The sequence below is a fragment of the Lycium ferocissimum genome, chromosome 12 (genome assembly GCF_029784015.1).
Source record: "Lycium ferocissimum isolate CSIRO_LF1 chromosome 12, AGI_CSIRO_Lferr_CH_V1, whole genome shotgun sequence".
Taxonomy (NCBI): Eukaryota; Viridiplantae; Streptophyta; class Magnoliopsida; order Solanales; family Solanaceae; genus Lycium; species Lycium ferocissimum.
This window is the reverse complement of record NC_081353.1, coordinates 58,620,021-58,645,997: the sequence shown is the minus strand read 5'-3', so window position 1 is coordinate 58,645,997 and position 25,977 is coordinate 58,620,021.

Below are 25,977 nucleotides of genomic sequence, written 5' to 3'. Positions count from 1 at the left end.
CCTTTATATTGCTTTTGACTTAAATTAATGGATAAACATCCATATATCTTATATAATCATATTAATAAATCTCAAATATCTTATAAATTTAAAACACACACTAAAATCTTATTAAAAAAATTGCATCTAGAAAATATATTTTGTTCAAATTTTACAAGCTAATCTTAAAAAGTACAATTTTTGTACTATTAATTCTCAACACAGAAAAATATAATTTTTCTTGTGAGCAAATAACTTCTATTATTATAATAAATAAAATCTCATTTATAAACTTCTTCATGTCATATATATAATTTACAACGTATCCGAAAAGTAGTAATGATAATAATTCCCTCAAATCATACTTATCAATTTTTTCTTAAAAGTTTTCACTTGAAAGAAAATATATACCATATAAAGGCAACATATAACAGTTTCAAAATTTGTCAAAATTACGGGGTCTGACATTTACGTCGTTATTTTTCTCCATGATTGAACATAGACACTTGGTCACTTCTTGAATAAAAACACGTTATCCTCTCCTGATAAAATGAAAAGTTGAAAGTCTTAATTTTTATGAATATGCTATCCTACTTCCCAAAAATAGAATCTGAAAGTTTTATTGGACATTAGGAATTATGTCCACTGAACAGAGCACAATCCTTATAAGTGGGTTTTGAGTCTACTCACATACACTAGACGGTTCAAATCTAAATTCGAAAGTACGAAGTGTAACACAATGACTCCCATATATTTTGATTCTACCATCAGTCTTACGCTTGATGTTGAGAATTACTTGCTCCCACTAGCTTTACAACCTAGAAGTAGATTAATCAATATCAACACTTGGTTTGATTCAATGACTCCATTTCATATTCTATTGCTTAAAATATTTATCTGTAGCAGGGTATATAATAACATCCTTTACACTATGTCTTTTTATCGTGTGGAGTAATTATATATGCTACCCTTCAATTTCAAACTGATGACCGGGAATGTAAGGATGACATGTTCGCCGAGGTTGAGATTAACAAAATGATTTATTAATTCTACTTATAAGGAAGAGTGGGTTTAGCAGCAAGGATCGACATGCTTGCTTGGTTATAATAATTTGAGGGCAATTATGACAATTCACCAGTCTCTAATTTATATCTATCAGCAGATTTACGTGTCAATTAAAAGCAGCAAGTACAATCCTTTCATTTTCTTACTTTGTGAAATGTGTTTATGTGACTTCAATATCACTTTCTACTTTCTGATCTTCTACATTATTCGATCCATTCTTACTCACCTGCATCTTCCATATTCTTTGATGTGATTCTCATGTACTTTTTTTTTTTTTTTCGTGTTCTTCTCTGTTCCCCCACAAGCTTCTCTTTTCCCTTCATCTTTTCTTCTTCCTGGATTTAAGTCAGTGTCTATTTGAGCATCTGAAGGATTTAGTTATGTGGTTTCATAAAATTTTGATTTTTACCAATATATAGGTCAATAAAGGATTGCATTAAACAAGAGCAACAAACAATATGCATATCAAATTTCAAGTAATTAAGATGCGTTTTAGGGGTACTGTTCGTTTTATATATGAACTTCAAGCAAGTTTTTGAAGCATAGGCACAAACTGCTATCTTTTTGCCACTACACTATCTTTTTGAAAAGCTTCATTAAACAAAGACAAGAACATACACAACGTCCGATGCTTTGAAAAGGTACGTGACACAACTAATTCAACTCCACTACTACTACACTCTCTACATCCACCACTAAACACTTCCCCTAATTTAACAACAAATTTCTATAGGTATTTTGTCAGCCATTGCGTCGCACAGCTACACGATGATTGCCACCAACAAAATAGCCGATTGCATTACCTTTTGCTTTTTGCTAGTACCAGCTTCTATATATATATATATATACACAATGCACAATATACTATCACTATCCAATGCATAAATCTTTGCAATTTTACATAGGTACGTATAGATAAATACACTATAATTCAAAGTGCACACTGGCAAACGCTATCTAGTTTATAAATTACTCCCATTTGGGACCAAAAATATCAAATAAATTCACTTTGGGTGGTATTGGTGATAATTGGTACAAATCCATTATCGCCAAAGTATCCATTCAAATAATTATAGCGGAGGCAATCTAGTCCATAATTTTATAAAGAGACAAATCTTTACCCATGTCACGCTACTTTAAAAAACTATTCGCTTAGAATATAACATCAAGTGATTCAAATTCAGCTTTAATGTCACTTTTTTTCAAATATAAACAACATAACCCTTGAACTATTTAAAGTATCGTAGAAAGATAAAATTTCTTCCAATTGGAACTAATTTCATGTGGGAAAAATGAATTGTGAATAAAAGCTGCACAAACTCACATAAGATTTTTGTTTCGCATAACTTATATGGAATAACAATTAGTAACTTATGATTACACTGCTTGAATCACATATCTCAGATCGAATAAATTGCAATGAAGTATTGGAACATGTTCTTTTTCCAAATGGTTTTCTTATTATTTTTCTAGATAGACAATATTCACAAGTAGACATATCTACTTTATCTAAAGCACCAAGTAATTGTTTGGCTAAATTCTTTTCGTCGTTAGCCACTAAGGTCAAGTCTAGCAATGCAATATATTTTTATCAACACTTGGCACAAATAAGAAAAAATAGATATTCTTATTGAAATTGTAAATTTTATCCAATATATTGAAATCATTGTAGAAATAACCAGTCATTATCTCGTATGTGTCAAAATACAAACAAGATACATTATGAGGTATTATGGACACCAAAGGCTAAGGAGCCTCTTGCTCTTCTAGGACATATAAGATTTTACCGTCACCGTTAAGCTTTTCATTTTTTCTTAAGCTCAGAAATCAATAATCTCGTAGCAGTTGACATAATGATATAATTAAGTATAAGTTATTTGAGACATCTATGTACATTCTTAGAGCCTAAAATATATATATATATACACACACACTCTCTAATCCTTGCAATAATTAACTATATTAAAATTTATCTCACATGAGATCTGAAATCGAAAGTTCACTATCTTCCAATCATGATCCAAATCTAACATTTAATAAATCTAATATAATAACTCATTTAAGAAACACTTGTCTTAAATTACATAAAATTCAAGATTGAAATATGCAAAAAAATTCTATAACAAATATAGAAATATGCAACGAAGATAATGACAGGTAAACTCAAGTATTAAATTCAGACAAGCACACATATATGTATAAAAGTTGATGTCACAACTCACATGCTAACCTTTTATTTAGGTACTTAACCTTTTTAAATAAATTCCCTTGAAACAATTACAAAAGAATATATCTCCAATGAGTTTTACAAAAAAAAAAAAAAAAAAAAAAAAAAAACCCTTTTTTCCCCAACATATTAAGTTTCAGACCATAGCAGTTAATCAAGACTACAGGAGTTCTAGCTTTGTTTTATGTATATTTTGATGTTGCAACTATTTTTTTCTCTTGTTAATTTCTAACTAGCTGTTTGGCTAGTTCTATACAGACCTTTTTATTTTTCAATAAAAATCCACCATTTTGGTGGTTTTCATTAAAAAAAAAAAAAAAAAAAGAGGATCATAATAGTTTGTGTTATGATTTTTTTTTTTGGAGAGAGATGCAAACAACAAGGTAGAAAGTATGAATGAAAACTGTATAAATTTTGTTAATCATAAGCCTTTATTTAGGCAAATAAATAGTAGACTCCTCCTATAGCTAAAGTATTAGACTCTTACTATAATTAAAAAACTGAATATTTTACTAAATCAACTATTAGACTCCTCCTATAACTAAACAACTAATAGAAAATTGTAATGACCTGTTTGGTCGTTATAGTATTTTTGATCCATTTACCTTTGTTGACCCTTCCCCGAGTCCTGTTAGTATGACTTATGGCTTAGTAAAGTCATTGGTTTGGTTTTTGAAAGGTTTGAGTGTGATTTGAGTTATTGGTGGAGGAACGAGTTCAGTTAACGAGTTAGAGTTGACCACGGTCAACGTCGGGTTAGGATGACCCTGTGTCAATGTTTTAGAAGTTCCAACAAGTTAATATGATGATTTTAAACTTTTCCACAAGTTTTCTTCGATCGAGTATTCGATGTTTCTAAGAGTTTCGGGCACCTACCTTTCCGATTTGGGAACCCTTATTCCAACAATCAAAAATATATTAAAGCGGAAGAAGATAAAATAACGTAAGTCTCGTATTCGATGTTTCTACCGTAGTCCTTTGGTTATAAAGGCTCCATATTGATCAAATGACCTTTGTTTTGTGTTTCAATTGAACCATTAGATCCGTATCGTAATTACGAAGCTATAGCAAAAAGAATCGTCGTATTTTGCTTTCGGATGAGGGAGTTATGGTCATTTTTGTGCGGACAAACATGTCCCGCGGAGTAACTCCACGTCTCGGCGGAACTACCCGCGAAGTCCATGTACCACTCGCAAAGAATAAAGTAGCAACTCTCACGATCGCAATGGCATCGGACAAGCTAGGATCTCTCTTTACCTTCTCCGGCAAAGACCTCGGAGGTCGGGGGGCAGAAACCTATTTTTATATTGAAATTTCGAAGTCATTACCCTCATTACACCAAAAACACTTCCCAAGAAAGTGAGAGACGGTTTTCTAAGGCTAGGGTGCAATTCCTCCTTGAAGGTAAGTTCTAATCTTTATGTGGTTCATTCCCTTTTCTTCTTCAAGTTCCATAATTAGTTCAAGGTACATCAACGGCGGGTGAAGGTCCCAGAACCCTAGAAATTGTAAAAACTTGAATAAAAAAGTAATTTTATTACTGTTCGATCATCTAGGAGTACGGGGAGATTCAAACGATTATCACTTCATACTAGAATTCAATTATTAATGATGAGAATTAAACAACCCACATTCATTGAAACTTACATACGGTTCTAATAAAAATGGGAACTTTGGCCTAAAATCTATTTTGAAAGGGGTAAATTGATTAGAAACCCATAAATTAAAGGTTAATAATTGTTGGGATAGAAGTTATGATAAATTCACCATTAAAAGATAGTTCACCCAATTGAAACGGGTAGAAGTAATTGGGTTTTCTTCCCCAATTGTTGTTTTGTTGATTAGATGGTATGTTTCTTACTTAGCATTATGGTTTGTCCTTATATACTAGACTACCATCGTTCTGAGATGTTTCAAAAATAGAAGGCTCGTACGGAGTAGTTCGTCCAAAGACTATCTCCCGTTTTGCATTCTTGGAGATCAAGACTCAAAGGTTACGGCTCCTACTTTAGTTAGACTTTGATTAGTGAAACGTATATATTTGTTAAATTATTGACGGGAGAAAGCATGACTAGGTCTTCGGACAAGATGTATGGTTGGATATTATCTAGGTTGGTATGACTTCTGATTATGTGGGCTTGTCACTATTATTTACGCATTGTGAAGGTGTAGTTGTATTCATACTGTGGTGATTCGGGATGGAGTTCTATTAGGATGGTTGTTGTAGATGGTGGCTTGTTGCCCTATTATTGTAATTAGACTTGTTACTTGAATTGTTGTGTTGTGATACATGTTGTACTCCATTCTCTCTTATTGTGACAAATATCATCGGAGAAAGGAAGGATAATGAGTTTAGACTTGAATCGTCATACATACTTATGGTAATACTCAGATGGAAACCTGACGTATGACTCACTGTTGATAATGATATTGTGCATGACATACATTCTCATTGCATACGTATATTGATATTGAGTTACGAATTGGTGATGATGATATATGGTAAAATGGAACACCTTGGTGATACAAGACTTAGTTGTGAGGTGTACTCGTTATATTTGGAAGTAAAGAGGGACATTGACCCTTTATGTTGACCGAGATGGTTTGTATGATTTATTCCATAGTTGAGCCGATTTACCTAAATCTTGATATGACTTATGGCATTATGACTTCTTGTACTTCATTGTTATTGTAGTGCATTGATTTACCATATTTACACTCATTTCTGCATTCATACATTCATATATTATGGAAATGGTATGGAATTGTTGAAAGGAAGGTTTCATATATACCCTTCACTGATTGATTGAGATAGCTGTATAAGTAGGCTATGGTTAAGCATAGTTATTGGTGAGTCTTGTTATGATTTGTGTTACTATGACTGTACTTCATTGTTTCTGGCCTTGATATGTGTTCTTGAGTTATTCATTGTAATTCGATCATGAGGCATTGTTAATGAGATTTTGAGATGGAACATATACATCTATTAAGGCACATTTGACAGGGGGTAATGATGTGGCCTAGTTATGAGCTCGTGGTTCGAGGTTTGTTCCGAAACGAGTGGTACATGGACACCATGGGTCCCTTGCAAGTCATGACTATTTGGGGAAAACATTACCATTTAGCATGTGTGTACAGGTTTGGAGTATTTGGCCGCATTTCATGCATTGCACATCATTATATTTTGCATTGAACTTCATTATATTTGATCTGCATTATTATATGGCTCGTTTAGTTCGATTTTGGTATGGTTTGTTGAAACTTGAGTTATTCATTGTCGTTGTGGTATAGATATGATCATTGACTGAGTGAAATTGTGGATTAGTGACTCTACCTAGGGTTGGAACTTGGACTTGTGATTATCGGGTGAGATTATTGAGCATTATTATATGGCTCGTTTATCGGGACGGACTTATGGTTTAGAAGCTTCATCTCAGGCTGTAATTTAGTTATGGGATATTCTGTGACTTGAATTTGAGTATTATGTGCCTACCTGTTTATCTTGTTGATTTTATGCTTATATGCGTGAACTAATCTTAGTCGGCCTATGATGCTTACCGGTACATAGTGTTTGTACTGATACTACCTTGTTGCTCCCTTCTTTAGTGCAGATTGTGTTCCAGAGATTTCACCCAGACCACATCTCTATCTTGAAGCTAGTTTGTTTGATCAGATCTGAGGGTGAGCTTCTATCCATGCCATGTCGCCTGAAGATCTTTCTTTTCAGATGTCTACTTTCATTCCAGACATTATTTATTATTATATTTGACTGATATTTCATTCTTTAGGCATTGTTGGTTAGAGTCCTTGTACAATGACTTTCAGATTTTGGGAATTTAATAGTTAGACTTCCGCATTTATATTATTTATCATTTATGACTTGGTTATACTATTTATTTATTCATTTATTTATTTATTGTTAGAGTATAACTAATTAAAGAAGTTGAAATTGGCTAGTGATTAATGGGTTAACGGGTAAGGGTTCACCTACTAGTGATAATAAGGTATGGAGGTCGTTTCTCAAAATAAGGTCATACATGAGATCAACAGGAACATATATATACTAGCAAGGAAGATATATCCTTGGCTGCAGAACATGCCAAAATGCTGGCCTAGGATAGTTGAATTACTAGAGAACTACAGGCTGCCATTAGTATATAAACAGGTGAAGTTGAGTTTTCCAGATAGAGGATGCTTTAAATGCAACACTGATGGTGCTTCTAAAGGGAATCCAGGACCAAGTTCAGCAGCCTTTTGTATTAGAGATAGTTCGTGAGAGTTTATATATGCTATGGCAAGAATATTAACTGAGACTACTAATCTAGTTGCTGAAGCTGTGGCCATTGAAGAGGGAATCAAGTATTGTGTTCTACATGAGTTATTGCCTGTTATAGTGGAAACAAATTCCCTTACAATGCAAATGGTACCGCATGGTATTTGGGAGGTGCCATGGAACATTGCTTTGCCAGTGAGGAGTATACAAAGATGGAGGAAGGACAAAGATGTTTCAGTGGTGCATGTGTTCAGAGAAGGAGTAATGGCGCATTATTTTACTAACCGGTTTTTGATTTTGCGAGTACAATTCAATACAATCGGCTTCAAGATATTCCAACACATGGAAGAAGATTAATCAACATGGATAAAAGCCAACTTCCAAACTTCAGAGTTAGATCAACAACAAAACAGGCTTCTTATAGCAATAAGGACAACAGCAGCTCAAAACATCAATGAAGGCAGGGAAGGGATGCAACTGGAAATAACTTTGTTTTGTGGTGTGTGGTATCAACCTTGGTTCGTTCTACCACAAAACACTGATATTACTAGTTGGGAATTCATCAACGTGGAATCAGATGCAGCAAGTAATAAGTGTGAGGTTCATCACTTTCCGTGACTAAGCTCGAATCTATGCTAGCTAAGATCATGCATCTATAAGATTGAATCGAACTCTACTTCATCCAAGCCGACCTCGGTTAAATTCAAGAGATTTGATCCATTCCACTTGTGAGACTTGAGAGTGTGAAAGATGGATACAAATCAAGGTCCCTGGTTTGCTTTAGTATGATGAAGGTTCTAGTAGTGTTAATGTGGTGATCATAGCTAGCTTTCTAGATAGTTTCTTTTCTTTGCAATTCTTCTGCAATTTCTTTTTTTTTTTTTGCTTTTCTTCTGTAAATATTTTGCTGAAATAAATTCCCACCATTTTAGGTGCTTTTGATTAAAAAAAAAAAAAGTGATAATAAGGTAGGTGCCCGCACGATCGGTAATTAGGGCCGTGACAAAAATTGTAGCAGTAACATATGCAAATCCAACGCTCCTCCTTGCTTTGTTGTTGCAGTCTAAAAAAGTAGGTTCCCTCACTTTCTTCTTCTTCTTCTTCTTCTTCTTCTTCTTCTTCTTCTTCTTCTTCTTCTTCTTCTTCTTCTTCTTCTTCTTCTTCTTCTTCTTCTTCTTCTTCTTCTTCTTCTTCTTCTTCTTCTTCTTCTTTCGATTTACACATATTACGTCAAATCTCCAACAACAAAATTTTTCTAAGTATGTTTTGTTTTGCAGTATTTGCAGGGGGATAATGAAATTTTCCTTTTGGTGTTTTGCATAGAAAATACCTTCAACAACTTCATCTTGTCTGAAAGCTCTTCTTTGCTCTTGTTCTTAAAGAGCACTTTGTAACACCTTGTAAATCCGTACTAAACCATATTCATGACTTAGGAGGTTAGAAACCCAAGAAGGGGAGTGTTGGAATAAAAAATATGTTTCAGTTCAGAAAACCTAGCATTACGCTTCAAGGGACAGACTGTAACATGTGTTACGGACCGTCAATCATACCGTAACGAGTATGGCTTCGAAAAATCACCGTCTCATAACTTGGACCAAAGAACGGTTCATCGTTACTGACCGTACGTAATCCAACCTCAAAACTCAGACCCTTTCTGGAAGTTTGAGACGCGTTACGGTCCAGTGTTAAGGATCGTAACATGTGTTACGGGCCGTAATATGGTCCGTAACATTACCGTTACTGAGACAATTAAAAGACGTGAATTCAGTTTTATTTCATAAGTCTCATTCCTCTCAAGCCCTAACACAAAAATGCTCTCCTCTCAACTTCTCCAAGCATCAAGGTAAGCTCCTTAAGACCATCCTAAGTGAATTCCATCAATTACTCATGAATTCTAAGTAGGAATTTCATGTTCTTAAGATAGGGTTTTCAAGAAAACCCACCTAAAGAAATCCAAAGCCAAGGATTAGAATTCTTCTTCCAAGAATAGATTTTTAATACAAGTTTGGAGCATTACCAGGTATGTAGGGTCACTATCTACGTGTGGGAACATCATTGTTCTTCCCCACGCTTCTTCTTCCATAAAGTATAAAGCTTTACGAAAACTAGGATTTTTAACCATGTTCATGATAACCCTAGGTCCATGCCTCATGTTATATTATGTATTAAACTGTTATAAATTCTTCATTGTGTTCTTGATACATCCTTATGATTATTGAGAATCTGTCTGTAATCCATGAAAACCCATACCTTGCATTCCATGGGTTCTTATATGCAAGTTTATGAACTATTATGATATTTTCAAGAAAAGCTATATATGTTTTATAAGTTCATGCAAGAATAATATGAATGATATCCATGTACATGTAAGTTATGATTCATGAAAAGCCATAGGCAACAAGTGCTACCTATTTTCCATGTTCATATTTTTGGGAGTTGCACTACTTACCGAGAAGGCTTCAAACAGCCTGAAACTACGTACCCACCATAGGATAAGGATCGCTCCACTCATGCTTAGGACGATCTCTCATAATGACTGGATTCTTTCATAATATTATTAAATCTCATGTCCCTGGTAAGGTATGAGTGTTCTCATTGGTAGAATGCAAGTACCTAACCATGTTGTTGGTTATATTTACTGCTCTCCCTACTCACGATACTTTACACATGTTATATTTGTATATGTACTCATGTTTATGATCATGTTTCAGTTCAGTCTCTATTGTGATATTCCATGTCCTATGTTATTTCATTCAGTTGCTTTACATACCAGTACATTCAATGTGTTGACGTCCCCTTTATATTGCCTGGGGGCCTGCAGTTCACGATGCATCGATTTACAGGACAACTCATATTCCTAGTAGGATTTCGCACTTATCAGCTTGTTGGCGAGCCCCATCTCTTTCGGGGCTTAGACATTTATTATTTATTATTTTCATGATAAGATATGCATTTAAAGGTATGCTAGAGGCCTTGTCCCAGCGAGTATGTTTTCATGTTCAGACTTATGTAGAGGTTTCATAGACTGGACTAGTCAGACATGTCATGTTAGATGTTCAGAGTCGGATAGCCGTTTTGGCTCATTTATGATAATTTTACATTCATGTTTTAAATCAGTATTTTATTTAATGTTATGATTCTCATGTTTTATAAAAGCTCGTCACATCCATGTTGTATTTCCGCTTGTGTATGCCTCATGATGATTCAGCAAGTCATGTGGTTCGCTCGGTCACATGCAGTATGGCACCGATTGTTGTGTTTCGCCCAGGCCATGGTTCGGGGCCTGACAAAGCTTGGTATCAGAGTCCCAGGTTCAAGTGTCTTTAGGGAGTCTATGAAATCGTGTTCAGTGGGGTCACTTTTATATGTGTGAGGGCCCATACATATAAGAAGTTGACCACCAAGACATTCACGATTTTCTCACTTCTTTCATACTCTAGATCGTGCAGTTAGAGCAGTACTTTCAGGGAATATTCTAACTCATGCGAATTATGTATTTCAGAAATGGCTCCGAAAAGAAAGTGCACGGAGAGGAACTCAGCTACCAGCCAAAGAGCAGCTGCTAATGCTGCAAGGACAGAGGCTATCCGAGCCACTTCGGATCAGGTACCTCTACCAGAGACTACGCCACCAATGACTACTACTCCAACAGAGACTCCAGTTCCTCCACCCGGAACTAATGATACTGATGTTAGAAGCGCCATTAACATGCTCACTCAGTTGGTAGCAGCTCAGGCCCAGCGTCAGGAATCTGGGTCAAGTTCAGGGAATAATGGAGAGTCTTCTAAGACTAAGGACTTTCTCAGGATGAATCCCCCAGTCTTCACAGGGACAAAGAAAGACGAGGACCCTTGATAAGTTGGTATTTTACCAACTTATCTTCTTTAATCTTAGATTGTTGCTATGTTTTGATTGAGAAAATAGTGCAGTTAATATCGTTTACTTCCATTTTATAGGTTTATATGATTGAGAGCGTCGGAAGAAACCAAGTGAAAACAAAGTCAAAAAGAGGCCAAAATGGACAGTTTTGCAAAAACTGTTCAGTGCAAAAACGGGACAGTTTTGCAAATCAGAAAACTTGGGGCTTGTTTTGTTATTTTTGGACTTGGAAAAAGTTGGGAACTACAAAAGCAAGACATGGGGCAAACATTTATGATCTTTGGCCATTTTACAAGTCTTGGGAGAGCTAGGGTTCCTACACCCACACTTGGGGATTGAAGATTTAAAGTTTTGATAAGAAATGTCTTAATCCTTTACTCATTTCTTCAATTCTTTGCTATGTATTGAATATCTAAGTGTGTAGTATTTCATTTCTATACTTGAACTTGTTTATGGAAGTATACATTGTTAAAGTTTGGATTGAAACTCTTGTTTTGCTTATGTATTGAATGATTTTTATTCCTAATGAAGTGAGTCAATGTTGTTTTAGTTAATCTTGTTCTTTAATGTTTCTTAAGGGATTAGCTAACCCTAAGACCCGCCCATTTACTTCGATATGAGCTCGGAAGAGGAGAATTGAGTTGGGAAAGATTAATTAACAAGAATTTGGGGCATAACCCTCATCTAATAACTTGAGCTAGGAATAGGTAAGTTACTTGAGATTATATTGATTGTGCTTGATATCACACTCTAAGGCTTGAAAAAGCTTAGAATGAAATTCATTGATTTGGTTGGAAGACTTTCAATGAGATTTTAGAAATCATTATTTAACTAATGTAAACTTGCTCTTAGTTGTAAAATCGTGAGATACATTGGATCGTTACTTGAGCGCAGTTTCCTTTTTCCCAAAACTTGTGGCCATTATCATTTTACTTGCTTTCTAGATTAGTTTATATTTTCGCAGTGGGTATAATTTTCTCAAAAACCAAAATATTATCAAGTGTTTGGCTTAGCGTAGAAAGTGATAATTCCTTGTGTTATGCCCTATTTTGAACTGGTCCAAGATAGTTTGCAACTTCTCGGTTCTTCTAACTGGTTTAAAAAGGGTTAGAGTCGCCACCTTATTTTTAAGGAAAAACAGGAAACCTGTATGTATTTGTGTGTCTACTCCATTTTTAGTCCACGAAACATATGAGATTCTAGATAAGGGTTTTATTTACCCCGAGGGGAAGGTATTAAGCATCCCTCAGAGCCTGCCCGAAGACAGTCCTTAAACTTAGTTTAACTGAACACTAGAGGGGGATTATCTATCTGTTTTCAAAATATTGTGATTTCATGAAAAGCTACATCGGATGATGATATTCTAAGTATATATAGTGTATAAAAAATGTATTTATACCAAGTATCAAATATTTATGAAGAATGTATATTAAAAAAAAGAATATATAAAAGAGTATAAAGAGAATGTACCTCGTAAGTATAAAAGTGTATCTGTTGGTATAAAGAGTGTATATCCGTTACTGTAAGGAATGTATACAACTATATAAAGAATGTATAAAAAATATGAGAATATCTAAAAATAGGTATATCAAGTATATAAAAAATGTGTGTTTGTGTATATAAAAGAATGTAAGTATATGAAACATATAAAGAATGTATAAAAATGTAAATAAGAAATGTGTATTAGTGTATGGAGAATATAGAAAGAGTTTGAAAAAGACAGAGTCAATTGACTCGTATCTTCCTTTATGTAAAAAATGGTTTTGTTCCAAAGAATAGAAAAGGAGTCTTTAACATAAAATTAGTGAAAAATATTTATGAAAGAATTACTCGTAAAAAGCTAAATATTAAATGCTAAGGATAAATGTACAAAAGAATATTAGTAAAGAAAGGGGGAAAATGTGTTTTGAAATAACGGATGGACTAATGTTTTTGTCTAAATGCCAAAAGTGTACCAAGTCAATTTAATCCATTTATGAAAGTATTTACGGCCTAAGTCTTGCCTAAAATGAACGACAAACTTTAAATTAAACATGTAAGGCGACAAGAACCTAAATATCCATGTCCGACAAATAAAGTTTCCACTATATTGCGAGTTTATGCATTATACAATTTTAAAGAAGTCCAAAAGTATACACAAACAACAATTCAATGAAGGTCCTCGGGTTCCTCCTGAGTGTCGTATTCGGAATGTATCTCCCGGTACCTGTATAAACACTTCGTAAAAATGTTAGTCGGAATAAATAACTATCGAATGAATTAAATAAATAATAAATAAAGTTAAAATAAAAACTCGTCTTTTGTGCAGGGGAGGCCTTGGAAATCGACGAAAATTTCTTCATCGGCCAAAAGTGTAGTATTTGTAATAAATTGCAAGATGAAAGAAAAATATATTGGTTAAAATAATTTGAAAAGTCAAGAAGTAAAGGATGTGACATAAAAGTCTTAAAAGAGTGATTTGACATAAAGTCTTAAAAAGGGTATTTGACAAAAGTGAGGGTGAAACTTGATTTGGCCTTAGGATGTAGTGTAAAAGTGTATATGTAAATGATGTATATAAAGGAAATATATGAATATAAAAATGAAAATATATGTAAATGTAAATATGATGTAGAGAAAATGTAAAGAGCAAAATGTGTAGAGAAAAATAAAATAGGCATGTAGTGTGATGGTACAAAAAATGTAAAAGAAAATGCTTGAAAATGTATACATGTATAAAAAATAAAATAAAAATTGTAGACACAACATAACAAAAATATAAAGATAATGGATGAAAAATATAAGGATAATGTAGAGACAATAAGGTGCTTTTTCTTTAATGAAAAGTTTCTCCCTTCTTCACTTAGCAGTTAGGTAAAGTATGTACACGTATATGTATATAATGTATGGTATAAAATATATAAAAGAATATAGAGATGTAACATTATGTAAAGGAAAAATGTGGGTTAAAGTGAAAAAAAGATGTATAAAAAATGTAGAGAAAATATATGAAGAAAATGTTAAGACAATGTATGAATAAATATAAACAAAATCCATGAATAAATGTAAAGACAATACATGAATAAGTGTAGAGACAAATGCATGACTAAATATAAAGACAAATGCAAGAATAAATGTAAAGATAAATGTATGAATAAATGTAAAGACAAATGCATGAATAAATGTAAACACAAATGCATGAATAAATATAAAGACAATGTATGTTATGTATATAAAAAATATAAAGACAATGTATGAAAAAAGAAGAGAGAAAAAAAATATAAAGAGAGAAAGAAGATGCTAGCCTTGCTAGTCTTCCTATGAAGAGAAAATATGAAGAGTGTAGAGAGAAGAAAAAATATATGTGAGGTAGTGTGAAGTGGTGAAAAAATATGAAGACCCATCTCCACTATTTATAATAAAAAATGACCCCTTATTTTGTCCAAAAAATAAAGGACTACACCACATTGTCCCCTTAATGCCACATTTGGTCTTTAGGTTATTGTCCAATGGGGACTTTACCCTTTTAACCAATGTATAAAAATCGATTAACCAATGGATGAAGAATCCAACCCATCACTTCAAATGTCACCTTTTTAAAAAAGTGACAAGACCTTGACTTGATCGAATTCTTGCTCTGCGTTTAAGAATTAATTGCTCCGATTTTCTCTACATTGACGTACTGTACTAAAATATAGTTAACTAATACATGGATAAATAATAATGTAAGTATAAAATATAAATATTAATGTATAAAATACAAAAAATGTACTGCTATAAAATAAAGAAACAATTATTAATTGCACAAAAATGGTAGTATTACGCTGTACATGTACAAAAATAATAATTCTTAAAAATGACAATAAATTGATAAAATTCCTAAAATAAGGATAATTACCGATAAATTGTCGAAAAATGCAAAATTGTGTAAAAATGCTATTTCGTGCTCTTTAACAAATCAAGGCCCGCCGAAACGTTAATTTAAAGAACGGCAAGCCAAAATTAGGTGTCAACACCTTGCTTGTTTAAATCGCCTAGTATATTGTTCCCTGTGGGATCGACCTCAACTCATAGTTGGATAAATTATATTGCATACGACCGTGTAAACTTTCTCTTTGAGGAGTGAATTTGGACTTTCTCTTTTGGCCTCAAATTCACAATTTAACGTTCAAGGAGGGAAAGGTTCAAAAGAGAGAATTTCATCAAGAAGGGTAAAGGCTTGTAATGTGGCAATCAAACAAAAGGTCATAGGCTCAAATGGGGTTACTAGTGTTACACCTCGAAAAATTTCATGTCGTCATGTGGTAGATAGACTAACATAGGGTAAGAAGTATATGATGTTTCTACAAGTAAGAAGTAGTACTTAACGGTTCTAATTAAGATTCCAAAGACGTTAAAGGCAAAAGAAGAAAGTTCGTTGAAGAATGTAAGGTATAAGTCGTGTTTTGGAAGGGTTTTGCAAAGTACCGAGCTAATGTTGACTTAATGAGGTCTTGATGAAGAGTCATGACACCCCTTAGGTTGTTAACAAAGTGTTAAACAAGTGCTAAGAAGGTTTCATAAGGATTGGAGATCAAACGAGACGACGAGAACAAGTTCGGAGAAAAGGTGGATTATACGACCATTTATACGGTCCGTATAACCGTCACAGTGAAGGGCCATCACTGATGGAGTTATACGGTCATTTATAAGGACAGTATAATATTATACGGACCGTATAAAATTATACGGACCATGTAATGGTCCGTATAACTCTTGACGGGCAGTTTTAAATTTTTATAAAAGATGATTTCAAGGTCTCATTTCTCATTTCTTATTTTCTCCACTTCTCCCTAAACCTCTAGAATATTCCACACACTTCATTTACATGAATTCAAGGAAAATCAAAGATCAAATATCAAGAACTAGTAAAATCAAGTGCAAGAATGCTAGCTAGGGTTAATGGAAGCAAGAAATCTCTTTAGAAGTGAAGTTAGGGTTTTCTCCAAGTGAAGCATTTCCATCCACAACCCATTCCGAAACAATCAAAGGTGAGTTTTATGTTCATTTCATGCTATTAAGAGTATTGAATGGTTGAAAGACTTGGATTATGGAAGAAAGTAGAAAATGGGTTACAAATATAAGAATAGTGATATTCTTGAATAGTAGTTTGGCATGAACCATGATTCTTGAGATATTGGGAGTGAAATCTTGTTGTAAATGATACAAATGATGTTAAAGAGGGATTACATGAGAACGAATACGATGCTATGCCATAGCTATAGTCATGAATCATTTTGGTAGGGAATTGTGGGAATTGGGTAATGTCGAACTTGACAAAGTTATTGATTATGATATTATGAATGTTGTTATTGATGTTGGGAGTTGTTATAGCATATGGAGGAAGTTGTAGAAACAAAGGAGATGCTGCCCAATTTTCGTTAGCTTTAGCTTAAGCTTAAGTATGTTTCCGATTATCTAATCTTAGTACAAATTCTCTTGAATGTAGAATCGTGAACATTGGAGGAAAGCATTTAGTTGATAAAGTTTGAGAGACGTAAAGGTATGTAAGGCTAGTCCCTTCTTCTCTAAGTCATGATTCCTACAACATGACTTCCTTTATCTTTCCATGACTCTCTTATGTTTCGGAAAATTACGAGTCTATGATTATTAAGAGCTTCTCATGAAATAAAGATAAGAGATGCGTTGTGAATATGACAATAATGATGATGAGTCTAAGTCTAGAAATTTCAAAGTTTATGATATGATGTTCTTATGAGCTAATGATTCCTTGATGTTATTCATTGTTACTAGACTCACCTTATAATGCTAGTTCCTTCAAGGTGAGGCATGATAATCATGGCTACTCCATAATGGAATCGGGGGTTTTTGACCTTACGTCACCTCCATAGAGTTATAGTTTGTACTTGAGTTCTAATGCATGTTTTATGATAAGTATATGATGATGAGATTACACCACACCTATATGGACGGGCAGACACCGTTAAGGCGGGCGGCATATACACCATGTCTAGATGGCATGGGCAGACACCACTAGTGAGCGGCATAAGATGTTTACCCCGGACGCGGGAGGCCTGGACGCGAGCTAATGATGATCACACCGTACCTATATGGTCGGGCAGCTTATATATGCATACTTGATATGATGTTGTTTATGATGTAAGTCAGCATGCATTATTCTGTCTTAAGTGACATTTAGTTACAGGTTGTTTCCTTACTTGATGTTTCCTTATCTCTTCGATATGTTATTATTGTTCATGCCTTACATACTCAGTACATTGTTCGTACTGACGTCCTTTCTTTTTGGACGTTGTGTTCATGCCCACAGGTAGACAGGGAGGTGGCCCAGATCCCTAGGAGCTACTCAGCAGATTTATAGGAGCACTCCACTATTCCGAAGGTGCCATTTTGATACATTATTTTGTGTATATATATTTGGGCACGACGGGGTCCTGTCCCGTCCTTATGTCTCAGTACTCTAGTAGAGGCTCGTAGATATGGATGCGTGGGTAGTAGTTGTCTCATGGATACATCAGTGTATATTCTAGTATATCATTTTTGCAGCTGTGTGGGCTTATGTATATTTATGTAATGCCTTGGAGAGTATATGTGTTCAGGTTGGGTATGATGATTAGCATTATGAGTGGTGCTCGGTAGTCATCTCCGGGTACCCGTCATGGCCCCCTAGTCGGGTCGTGACAACTAGTGATATTATTTATGCAATGGTAGGCTAGAAAGGCTAAAGAGGCTTTTTCAAAAATCATAAAGATACCCTAAGGTCATCTCTCCAACCAACATAATCAAAATTAGCATTGAAAGACTAACCGGGCAAGTTCTAGATTATAAAAGTAAGCACAAGAATTATTCAACAAACACTTACCACACATGGCATATGAACTAGTCAAAATGGAATAATTTCACTTCCTAAGCAAGAACAAGTAGAGTAATATCTCATAATCCAAAGTAAACCTAACTAGTAGGTAAAGATTCACCAAATGAGCCAAAAAGTTGTCACAAAGGTCATTCTTTCCTATGCACCTTGCTTTTTAACTTTCACAAAAAAATTTGGAGGGGTATTCACATTTCAACATTTCACATGCAAGAGACTAACTCTATTAGTACCAAACAAGCCAAGAGTTTTCATATTTTTCCTCAAAGGAGCAACTACACCTAAACTACAAGACTAATTAAAGAAGCTAAGAAAGAAAATAAAATAATAAAAGTGGCTAATCCACAACACGCCAACAAAACAAAATCTTCAAAAATGCGAGCAAGTTCCATTTGCAACAACGTCTATCCACAGCCACACCAACAGTCACAAAACAAACCCAACAAGGGCACACAATATCCATATATTAGACAAAAGCCCGGCAAGGGCACAATTTATGCATAACCAAAATATAATGTGCTACCACATGTCACCCCCAACTACAAACATTGCAGTGTCCTCACTGCACATTATCAAAACAAACCATAAAATAGTTTGAGGGTAAAAAATAATAATTTAGAAGTCAAGAAAATGGTAGCACAAAAAGAAGTTGGAATAATTGGGGAAACTAGTATGCAAAGGAAGGAGTGATGTTTTGAAATGAAGAGGAAAGTGGACAAAAGGTATTGTGTAGTGTTCAAGGAGGGCGTAGTCACTTGTATCCCAAATACTTATCCTACCCTTCCCTAAGCCTACATTACAAGCTTAAAAAGTCCCTATGTGATCTCCAACCGAATATTCTTGAGTTAGTGATGATTGAAAATAAGGGCAAGCGTATGGTGTGATATTTGTTAGCACTAGAAATTCTTTGTTGAGTGTGAATGACTTTGTGTATATGTCCCTTCTGTTGTTGTTGTTGTGAATATAGTGATTTTGGGACTTTCTTTCTTGTGAGGGCATATGGATTACGATAGATTGGTGATGTTGAAAAATTCCAAGTTGAGTCAAATGAGCATATCTAGTAAGCTAGTTGAGTCACTTATTGAGGCTTGAGTGTTGTCGCTTGATATTTTTTTTTTTTGAAACTCCATTGCATTCTTGAAATTGCATTTTGAAATGAGGGAGTTATTTGGTTGATGTTTCACATGCTTGTAGCCTAATTATTTGTACCAATCAAAGTCATGTTTTTGTGCTTAAAGTGGACCTTTTTGACTTGGTATGATGTTGGTAAACTTTTGAATGGAGTCCTTTGAAGGAAATTGTAATTTGATTTGTTTGAGGACAAGTAATAGTTTAAGTTGGGGGGTTTGATAAGTTGGTATTTTACCAACTTATGTCTTCTTTAATCTTAGATTGTTTATATGTTTTGATTGATAAAATAGTGCATTTAATGTCGTTTACTTTCATTTTATAGGTTTATATAATTGAGAAGAGCGTCGGAAGAAACCAAGTGAAAATAAAGTCAAAAAGAGGCCAAACAGGACAGTTTTTGCAAAACTGTCCAGTGCAAAAATGGGACAGTTTTGCAAATCTGAAAACTTGGGGCTTATTTTGTTATTTTTGGACTTGGAAAAAGTTGGCAACTACAAAAGCAAGACATGGGGCAAACATTTATCATCTTTGGCCATTTTACAAGTCTTGGAGAGCTAGGGTTCCTACACCCACACTTGGGGTTGAAGAATTGAAGTTTTGATAAGAAATTTCTTAACCCTTTACTCATTTCTTCAATTCCTTGCTATGTATTGAATATCTAAGTGTGTAGTATTTCATTTCTATACTTGAACTTGTTTATGGAAGTATACATTGTTAAAGTTTGGATTGAAACTCTTGTTTTGCTTATGTATTGAATGATTTTTATTCCTAATGAAGTGAGTTAATGTTGTTTTTGTTAATCTTGTTCTTTAATGTTTCTTAAGGGATTAGGTAACCTTAAGACCCGCCTATTTACTTCGATTTGAGCTTGGAAGAGGAGAATTGAGTTGGGAAAGATTAATTAACAAGAAGTTGGGGCATAACCCTCATCTAATAACTTGAGCTAGGGATAGAAAAGTTATTGAGATTATATTGATTGTGCTTGATATCACACTCTAAGGCTTGGAAAATCTTAGAGTGAAATTCATTGATTTGGTTGGAAGACTTTCAATGAGATTTTAGAAATCATTATCTAACTAACATAAAATTGCTCTTAGTTGTAAAATCGTGAGACACATTGGATCATTACTTGAGTGTAGTTTCCTTTATTCCTAAAATTGTGGCCATTGATCATTTTACTTGCTTTCTAGATTAGTTTATATTTTCACAGTGGGTATAATTTTCTCAAAAACCAAAATATTATCAAGTGTTTGGCTTAACATATAAAGTAACAATTCCTTGTTTAAATCGCCTAGTATATTATTCTCTGTGAGATCGATTCTGACTCATAGTTGGGTAAATTATATTGCACACGACTGTGTACACTTTCTCTTTAAGGAGTGGATTTGGACGTTTTCAACCCTTAGGACTACATTGACACTCTTCAGAAAATCTTCAGGATTATGACAGTTACGGAAATTGAAGCAGCTACTTTTGGAGCTCATCAGTTGCAGAGCATTGCTAACACTTGGTATGAATCTTGAAAATTATCCCGAGGTGAGGATACACCTGATGCTGCATAGGATGAATTTGCAAGCGCATTCCTAGACCACTTCATGCCAATAGAAGTCAGAGAAGCTAAGGCTGAGCAATTTCTGAAGCTTAAGCAGAATGGCAGGTCAGTTCATGACTACTATTTGGAATTTGTTAGTCTGGCTAAGCATGCTCCACTTATGATCCCGGACATGAGGAAAAGAGTGAGGAGGTTTGTTGGTGGTCTGGATCCCTATTTATACGATGGGGCCAATATTGCTACACAGAACGGGGAAATGACTATCTCTAAGATAGTTGCTTTCATACAGGGGAATGAGACAAGGCTAAAGAAGGAGGAAGCCTTGCAGAAAGAGAAAGACAAGGAGTTCAACAAGAGGGTCAAGTATACAAGACAGTTCAGTGGTAATGGGAATAGGAAATTCCTTAAGAACAGGTCAGCAGGACCTGCTCCATCCACAGCAAGTGCCCCAGTCCCTAAGTTCCAAAATGACAAGCAGAACTTCAGACCATCGAGTTCTTATTCTCAGGCTAGTGTGGGTCAATCAACCTATACTATTCTAATTTGCAGCAAGTGTAGCAAGAGACACTTAGGTGAGTGTCGTATGGGTACAGATGCATGCTATGGTTGCGGCCAGAAGGGCCACATTCAGAGAGATTGTCCATCAGCTAGACAGGGTACCGGAGGTTACGTGGTGCAGTCCACGAATTCAGCAGTCCCTCATAATAATCAGGCCAGTAGGGGCACAATGCAGCTAAGTCTGGAAACGCAGGCGGAGGACGAAACAGTTTGTATGCGCTGACAGGTCGTCAGGATACAGAAGCTCGTGCAGATGTTGTCACAGGTACACTAACAATTTTCACTTTTGACGTATATGCCCTTATTGACCCAGGATCCACCTTATCTTATGTAACCCCATTTGTTGCTAAGAAGTTTGGTATTGAACCAGAAAAATTGCATGAACCCTTTGAGGTGTCCACCCCAGTGGGAGAGTCAGTCATAGCTAGGCGTATTTATAGGGGTTGTCCAGTTCTAGTTTATCACCGCAGGACCATAGCTGACTTAGCAGAATTAGAAATGGTAGATTTTGATGTGATCATGGGTATGGACTGGTTAGCTTCATGTTATGCCACGGTATGTTGTAGAACCAAAGTTGTAAGATTTGAGTTCCCTAATGAGCTAGTCATAAAATGTGAGGGTAATTCAGTTGTACCCAGAGGTAGATTTATTTCTTACCTAAAAACCAGAAAAATGATTTTTAAGGGTTACATCTACCACCTACTTCAAGTGAAGGATTCAGATGCCCAGACTCCAACTCTCCAGTTCGTCCCAGTTGTAAATGAGTTTCCAGAGGTCTTTTCCGAAGATCTTCCAGGAGTCCTTCCTGATAGGGAGATTGACTTTGGAATTGATCTACTTCCCAGCACTAAGCCGATATCTATTCTACCGTACAGAATGGCTCCAGGAGAGTTAAAAGAGTTAAAAGCCCAGTTGAAAGATCTTCTTGATAAGGGGTTTATTAGGCCCAGTGTTTCACCTTGGGGTGCAGCAGCTTTGTTTGTTCGAAAGAAGGATGGTTCCTTACGCATGTGTATCGACTACCACCAATTGAACAAAGTCACCATTAAGAACCGGTACCCTCTTCCCAGAATAGATGACTTATTTTACCAACTTCAGGGTGCCCAATGTTATTCCAAGATTGACCTCAGATCAGGCTACCATCAGTTAAAGATTAAGGAAGTTGATATTCTGAAGACCGCTTTCAAAACCCGTTATGGCCATTTTGAATTTCTTGTTATGTCATTTGGGTTGACAAATGCGCTTACCGCTTTCATGGATCTTATGAACGAATGTGGTCTTCAAGCCTTATCTCGATTTATTCGTCATTGTCTTCATTGATGATATTTTGGTGTATTCCCGTAGTGAGGTTGATCATGCAAAACATCTCAGAATAGTGTTGTAGACTCTTAAAGATCGCGAACTTTTTACAAAATTCTCAAAGTGTGAGTTTTGGCTTAAGTCAGTGGCGTTCTTAGGCCATGTGATCTCAGGTGAAGGTGTTAAAGTTGATTCTCAGAAGATTGATGCCATAAGGAGTTGGCCCAGACCCACATCAATTTCTGATATAAGAAGTTTCTTGGGTTTGGCAGGCTATTATAGACATTTCATAGAAGGATTTTTCTCTATTTCTGCTCCATTGACTAAGTTGACTCAGAAAAAGGTTAAGTTTCAATGGTCAGATGTTTGTGAGCGCTTTGAAGAGTTGAAGAAGAGACTAACTTCTGCTCGAGTTTTAACGCTAACAGAAGGGACCGAAGGGTTCGTGGTTTATTGTGATGCTTCAGGAGTTGGACTCAGATGTGTCTTAATGCAGCATGGTAGGGTTGTTTCTTATGCGTCTAAAATGCTTAAGACTCATGAAAAGAATTATCCGACTCATGACTTAGAGTTGGCAGCTGTGGTTTTTGCACTTAAGATATGGTGTCATTATTTGTATGGAGTGCATGTTGATATTTTCACAGATCATAAAAGCCTGCAGTATATCTTCAAGCAAAGGGAGCTGAATCTTAGGCAGAGGAGATGGCTCGAATTGCTTAAGGATTATGATGTGGATATTCTCTATCATCCAGGGAAAGCGAATGTTGTAGTTGATGCTCTTTGTTGGCGTTCCATGGGAAGTTTAGCTCATGTTGATGCAGATAAGAGAGTTATGACCAAGGAAGTTCACCATTTGGCCAGTCTTGGAGTTCGACTTTTGGACTCCGAGGATGGCGGCGTGGTTGTTCAGAATAGAGCTCTTTCCTCCTTAGTGGTTGAAGTCAAAGAGAAACAGTTTAGTGATCCCTACTTGTTGCAGCTGAGAGAGGGGATTCACAAGCATAAGATGATGGCTTTTGAACAAGGGGGAGATGATGGTACCTTGAGGTACCGAGGCAGATTATGTGTTCCAAATGTAGATGGGCTTAGAGAGCGAATCATGTCAGAAGCTCACAACTCCAGGTATTTCATTCACCCAGGTTCCACTAAGATGTACCATGATCTTAAGGAGATTTATTGGTGGAATGATATGAAAAAAAAAATGTGGCAGATTTTGTAGCTAAGAGTCCAAATTGTTAGCAAGTGAAAGCTGAACACCAGAGGCCCGGTGGCTTAGCTTAGAATATTGATAGTCCTGTCTGGAAATGGAAAATGATCAATATGGACTTTGTACAAGGTCTATCGCGTTTAGCTAGGAGGCATGACTCTATTTGGGTGATCGTTGACCGGCTTACTAAGTCAGTGCACTTTTTGCCAGTCAAGACTACAGATTCAGCAGAGGATTACGCCAAGTTATATGTTAATGAAATTGTTAGATCGCATAGGACCCCAGTGTCTATTATTTCAGATTCAGTTCATAGAGAACTTTTGGAAAACCTTTCAGAAAGGATTGGGTACCAAGGTGGACCTCAGCACAGCTTTTCATCCGCAGACAGATGGCCAGGCTGAGTGTACTATTCAGACTCTAGAGGACATGTTAAGAGCATGTGTCCTAGATTTCAAAGGTAATTGGGATGATCACTTACCCCTCATTGAGTTTTCTTATAATAATAGTTATCATGCGGCATTGGGATGGCACCGTTTGAAGCTCGTATGGGCGAAGTGTGTAGGTCACTCATTGGTTGGTTTGAAGTTGGTGAAGCAGAATTGTTAGGGCCAGATTTGGTTTATCAAGCTATGGAGAAAGTCAAGTTGATTCAAGAGCGTTTGAAAATGGCTCAGAGTCGCCAGAAGTCTTACACAAATGTGAGGCGAAGGGACTTAGAATTTCAAGTTAATGATTGGGTGTTCCTTAAAGTCTCACCCATGAAAGGTGTTATGAGATTTGGGAAGCAATGGAAGCTTAGTCCCAGATATATTGGACCGTATAGAATTCTGCGAAAGGTCGGTCAAGCAACTTATGAACTTGAGTTGCCACAAGATTTAGTTGTTGTACACCTAGTGTTTTATGTATCAATGTTGAAGAAGTGTGTAGGAGACCCGTCGTTGGTTATTCCTGCTGATACTATAACAGTTAAGGATGGCCTCACCTATGAGGAGATCCCGTAGCCATTCTTGATCGTCAGGTTCGCAAGTTGAGAACTAATGAAGTAGCCTCAGTGAAAGTCTTGTGGAGGAGTCAGAAAGTTGAAGAGGCTACATGGGAAGCAGAAGAGGATATGAAATCCAGATACCCTCATTTGTTCGAAGAGCAAGCAGAAGACATTCTAGGTAAATACCTCTTCTAGCCATGTTGTGTTTCCATACATGTTCACTTCTCACGTTTCATGTTCATGCCTCTAAAGCTCATGTCTCATGCTTCAGTAATCGTGTTTCCATGTAATCACGTCATTTCATGTCCCATGTTTCCTTCATGTTCATGTATTCAAGCCATGTCCAGTCCCAATCTTAACCATGACCCATCATTCGAGGACGAATGATCCCAAGTGGCAGATATTATAGCACCTGTTAAATCCCTACTAAACCATATTCATGACTCAGGAGGTTAGAAACGCAAGAAGGGGAGTGTTGGAATCGAAAATATGTTTCAGTTCAGAAAACCCAGCGTTACGCTTCAAGGGATGGACCGTAATATGTGTTACGGACCATCATTCATACCGTAATGTGTATGGCTTCGAAAAATCACTATCTCGTAATTTGGACCAAAGGACGGTCCGTCGTTACAGATCGTAACATGAGATATGGTCCGTATCTCGTGTCCGTAACCCAACCTCAAAACTCAGACCCTCTCTGGAAATTTGACACGCGTTACGATCCAATGTTAAGGACCGTATCATGTGTTACGGACCGTAACGCGATCCGTAATAGTTCCACGACTGAGACAATTAAAAGACGGGAATTCAGTTGTATTTCATAAGTCTCATTCCTCTCAAGCCCTAACACGAAAGTTCTCTTCTCTCAACTTCTTCAAGTATCAATGTAAGCTCCTTAAGACCATCCTAGGTGAATTCCATCAATTACCCATGAATTCTAAGTAGGAATTTCAT